Source organism: Anticarsia gemmatalis, chromosome 8, assembly GCF_050436995.1.
Source record: "Anticarsia gemmatalis isolate Benzon Research Colony breed Stoneville strain chromosome 8, ilAntGemm2 primary, whole genome shotgun sequence".
Taxonomy (NCBI): Eukaryota; Metazoa; Arthropoda; class Insecta; order Lepidoptera; family Erebidae; genus Anticarsia; species Anticarsia gemmatalis.
The window spans coordinates 4,985,891-4,991,583 of record NC_134752.1 but is presented as its reverse complement, the minus strand read 5'-3'; the positions used below and the strand labels follow the sequence as shown (position 1 = coordinate 4,991,583).

At 34.4% G+C, this 5,693-nt stretch overlaps 1 long non-coding RNA gene across 1 annotated transcript; it reads left to right on the top strand.

Annotated features, from left to right (window-relative positions):
* The first annotated feature begins 2,410 nt into the window (after positions 1 to 2,410).
* On the top strand, positions 2,411 to 4,222 carry LOC142974528 (uncharacterized). The gene is made up of 3 exons (XR_012959572.1): positions 2,411 to 2,587; positions 3,480 to 3,966; positions 4,085 to 4,222. It is a non-coding gene; the product is annotated as an uncharacterized LOC142974528 (long non-coding RNA).
* The last annotated feature ends 1,471 nt before the right edge of the window (positions 4,223 to 5,693 follow it).

Sequence of the window (5,693 nt, the reverse complement as noted above, 5' to 3'; positions counted from 1 at the left end):
TGGTCTTTTAGCACCAACAATTTAGCATGTTTAAATAATTTAGTAACATAGTATTTAGTGAGTGATTCTTGTAATTCATACGAGACGGAAAGATAACTACGACGGTGTTGTATCTTCAATCGACAACTATAAAGTTAATCCATGATAAGTAGGACAGACATATTCTGCTAAAAGGTTTAAAACCGTTATACCTAAGCAAAAGTTTTTACCACAGTTAAATCCTCACGAGAAACAGTAAAACGTATAACAAACGTGGCCAAACCATAGAGATTATTACTGCCAACCACTAGTTTCCACGTCACCTTTTACGCCACCCGTGGGAAAAAACATAGAGCTTTTATTTTGATGACAAAACCACGAACATATAACAAAAATAGACAAAAGATATGAGCATAAGCCCCAGAGAGTGCAATAAAGTCGTCGTTTTAACGACGCTGTGTAACTACAGCTAGGCTATTTGTATTTTAATAGGGTTCAACTATAACTTACCACAATAAATGTATTGTTCACCAGAGGAAATGAATATACGTAAATTATAACCCTTTCTGCAATTAAACGGAGATAATTATTGCAGCATTTCAGTTTAAAAATGCTGGTTTATTTGGCGCTGGGGTGTGTTATGCTACTAAGATAAGGTTGAGTCGTTTAAATAAAAAGAACGAGGCCGCAGAGACCGTAGGTATTATAAATCAAATGAAAATAGTTCTTTATTTTTATGTCTAGTCTAAGATGTCTAAATTACTCTTTGTATTTTGGAGACAAGCATTTTATAAAAGCCTCTTACCATTATCGTAAAAGCTCTATTTTCTTAATGTGAATATAAATAGCGTTCATAACATTACTCGCACTTTACTTAGATATTTTTAATATGCAGTATAAGAGTCCAGTGAACAAAATAATTAATCACGGAGCTGGCTCGAGCAGGGGACGCAATTACTTTAAGGGCTATCGTCAGTATCAATTAATTTATGCACTGTGATACAGCTACGCGATTAATGCTATTAATTTAAAAAATATTCCCAGTAAATAGGTGTTTACATTAATGAACATTAATGTAGACACCTATAAACTGGTACATAAAAAAAACAAAATGTAATAACTTCGAGACTAAATTAATGTACGAGACTATTCAGAATCTATTGCAAAACTGATTTAACCTTACGCAAGGTGTAACGTTACATAACCTGTAATGTATTTAAGGTCTCGGGTCACGTCGTTATAATCTTTTAATATCCAAACATAAGTACTATCGATACCCAAATCCGTTAAGCGACCTCAAAAAAGTGCCAACAATACAAAATTAAAGGGTGTGTTTATTAACATAATGTGTTCGTAAAAAGCTTTCACGCGTTGTGTTCGGTGTTACGGTAAAATCACTTTCCCTGTGAATTTTTATAGCATTTTATTGTTTATGTGCCCTCCCACAGCCCATTACAGCACTTTGCGTGTGAATTATTTGGCAACTTGCTTGCTTACTACCTCCCATTACACGATTTATGCGCTAGCCGAGCAATATACACGCCAAATAATAGAATAGCCGTTAAAAACTCGTGCCTCGCATGTTTATTCACGTTATAAAGCTCTCCAAATATACTTCACCGAGTATTCTTGCAATGTTCCGATAGTCGGATTGTAGTCAATATTTTATTAGCTCAGGCTCCGGCACAACTGTTCTGAAGTTTACAATTTGAGCGGTATTCCAACATCGATGACAGTTATTTCGTGTGGAATTCGCGTACAACGCCAAACGATACGAAATTCGACACAACATCTCAAGACGCGCACCTCTGCCCGAATTCCAGATTAGAACGCAGCTTTATAATTTCCCCTTTATGTTTGTTAAGCTCATATTAACCGCATACCTTCTACTCAGGGAGATTTTGAATCCTCTTAGCGTTCCAACTATAATACCGTCGCAATTTCTTCTAATTATAACATAATGTGGCGTAGCGAGACCACTCTGGATATCTAGTACAGTCTCCTGCAGGAAAATACACAAATTACGAAATATCACCTAGAATATACTACCTTAACAGGTGAGCTTTAAGAGTCATAATCCCTTGCGGTGTTTTATCACATGATACAGCTGTTAGTGTGGACACGCGTACCTTTTTTACGATAATAATATTCAAGTACGAAGAGTAAGCTGACAAAGCCGTAGATATATTATGCTATCGCGAGCAAACAACGCCTCTGCATACTACACCGGAGGCGTAATTATGCTTAATTGTGTATGTAACCGCCTCTCTCGGGTAAGCGAATAAGCGCGTTTACCGACGAACGAGAAAATATGAGAAATACACATTCATTTTAATATCGGAAACTAATCATTATACTTGGAACGTTATTTGCTCGTATTTTAAACGTTCATTATTTCATTTTTAGTACCGAGAAGTTTATGAGTGTGCATTTAAAGAGCTGCAATTAAAATTATAATTCTTTGTACTCGTAACTTGAGATTCTTTCTTTGATTGGAGGAACGCGTAATTGTTTGTTGGAAAAACCTTATTCTCGGAATGAGAAGTAATCATTCTCAAAGTTATGCCACTACTGTGTTGGTAGATTTCGCATTTACTATAGAAGTAAGGTAAACTATTTAATTGTCATTATTCTTTTGCAAACAAAGTCTGAGCAGCATGACTTTCTTCTTTTTATTTTATTTTGCAGTATTTTCACTATTCACTTCTAATAAAGAATATGTAAAAATAGGTTACAAAAAGTCGTTTTAGCACGATACAGAGACAAAGCAATTATGAATTGAATCATAATGGACAACAGATGCTCTTAACATCCCACAAAATACTATGGCTTTTACCGAATATCGAATAAGTACCATACATAGCACTCATAACACGTACACAGCTACACATAGACAAAGTCATGTATTAATTACTATAGCGTTCGGTTCTAAATTGAATTCGCAGTAGCAAGTCTAAAGTGCACGTAAATGCGTTTTGCATTGAAACAATAGTCATTGGTTGGTTGGAGCTTAAAGCTTTCTCACACTAGCGTGTTCTGAGAGAATTTAGAAACGAACGCTTGTGATACTCGTCTTTGTAACTACATAGAAATTACCTCGCCTGAGACTCTTCTCTAAAATATGTCAGAAGGACTAATATAGTACTAGTACGTACCTAAATACTTGAATAAATTTGACAGTAGGACCACCAATTTGTAAGGCGAAGTGCTACCGTTATAATTTTCTTTTATCGGTTTGACATCGAGAAATTGTCAAAATAAACTAATGAACTCCTGGCGTATTCCGCAAGAACAATTTTCTTAGTTTAGGTGGCGAATTGCGCTACCGTTGTGAGTCAAATTCAACGAAAAGTTTGACGTTTTAATGAAACTTAATCATTATTATTGTTTTCAAATGTTCATGATCGCAGTAAACACCAAATATTAATTTCAATCTTTTGTTTATTTTGTAAGAATATTTACATCTTAGTTAAAATGATTATATTTCCTCCTAACTTCAGGTAGTGACGAAACGGTCAGTGTATCAAAGCCTTACCTGACTCACCGCCCTATATCGTAGACTGTAACATTTAACACATCTAGGTATATCGGATTATTTCCAGAGGCTCAGTAATAGCGTACAATATCAACAGGCTTTACACTACTCACCTTGTGTAGTAGCAAAGCACTGTATTGGAAATTATCCGAAACGCAGCGAGATATTACGAGTACTATTATGCTAGTGGATCTATTTGATAGTCGGAAAAGCGATCTAGGTTACCTTTGAGATTCATAACAGAAGGTTTAATTGACGAATCGTCAGTAGAGCGATTTCCTACTACTATAGACTGTTTGACAACCGGCTAGTTATCCACAAAATTTGCATGAAAACTGATCAGTGCCCCTAGCGTCGGTCACAAGAACTATTTTTTGCAAGAATTTTTAAATGACAAACATCACCATGGTCATATATGGTCTTGGTGAAACTTGTATAGCAATGTCAAATATGTAAGTATTTTTTGCAACGTAATCTTAACTTATACATTTTTCATAATTTGATTACAAACTCCAGTTTCTTTATTCCATATTATAAAAGGTGCATTACTAAGTAATACAAATGTTATAGGACTGCATTGTATTGTGGTCATCGGGTAATAGACTCGGCGAGCCTGCATTGTGGCGGAATGCATATAGTATGATACAATTATGCGACACAACGACCTCTCGCATTATAGCCGACCTACAGCTACTGGGACAGTTCGCACCGAAAAAAGACATTTAAGTTCTTATAAATAAATAATATTGTTATTATAGTCCTCCCTCGTTCCGGAAGGAGACCGTTGTTCTGTAAAAGAGGGAAAGGTTAGATTGATTTGTTTTTTAATATTGTTAATATGCAAACTTTTGACATGTTAATTATTTTTATTAGAAAATGTATTTTGTAACAACCATTTAATTTAAATAAAGCATGAGCTAAATATGAAGTAATAAACATCCATTTATTTTGTTGTACAAATGAAACAAAACCAGATATTTTTTCCCTTTTTTTAAACGAACGTACATCAAAAGAGTTACAGTTAAATGCAAAAGACAAAATCAAAGAAATTATTCATAAAACGTTTTCACAAATTGTATTTTGAAAAATATTTTACAGGAAATGGCAGTAACGCTTTCAATGGGATTCGTTGAATTCAAATAAAGGATTAAGGCCATTGAATGGGCAGCGCGAACTCTTCATACACAAACAAAGTGAAACGCTTCTCTCTTGCTACTCGTATTGCAACTTTACCTTCTATTTTTTTATTCACACCTATCTGAGCCTATTGACAGAAAATATAACAAAAACATGCAAACTTTTATTCAGGTAAGAAAATTGAATTAACTTGCTAAATTATTAGCTGATATTTTTTAACATTAGCGAAGAAAGTTATTAAAATATTATGCCTAAATAGGCTTAAGACGAATGCCGTAATATTAAATTATAAGCTAAATATTAGTTTCTGGAACAGCCATCAATTTATTAACAACGATCTCTTAATGTAATCGTATTTATCACGTTAATTAAACACATGAATTAATCATGAAAGCGTATGATGTTTTAATGCATTTGCTATCAACTATCGTGTACCTACATCTCTTTGTTACCGACTGTACTGAACAAATTATAAGTGGTCAGCCAATTTGAGGAAAATGTGTGTCGATTTATTATTTGTGGTACTGTTGTGTTCACTAAATAATTACTCATATTGCGGGTGCCATAACAGTTATGATGCGGTCAAATGTTTGGGTGTTTTGAGAATGCTTTTAGTGTATGACAAATAGAATATTATAGCAGAGAATATCGCGCAATGTACAGCGCTATGTAAATGTTTACACGTAGCTGCAATACAATTATGCTTATATAGTGCAGTCAATTAAGCTTAAATTAGGTAAGAATCTCGGAATTCGAGATACCCAGCTGTAAGTCTGTAAATACTTGTATATTGACACCCTAAAAGTTGTCTCAAAACCTACATATGGTAGGGTGTACGCAACTATAAAATTTCAAGGTCCAAAGTCCCAAAAACCGGTTTTTTGAGCTTTTTTTGTAAATATCTCATTTCCTATGGCATTTTTGCATTCGTATTCATTACCAATATTGTACAGTATAAAATTCTCTACAAATTTTGTTTGATTTTTTTTTTACGGTGAACCGTTTTCGAAATAGAGGGGGGAGAGCGCGCGGTCACAGGATC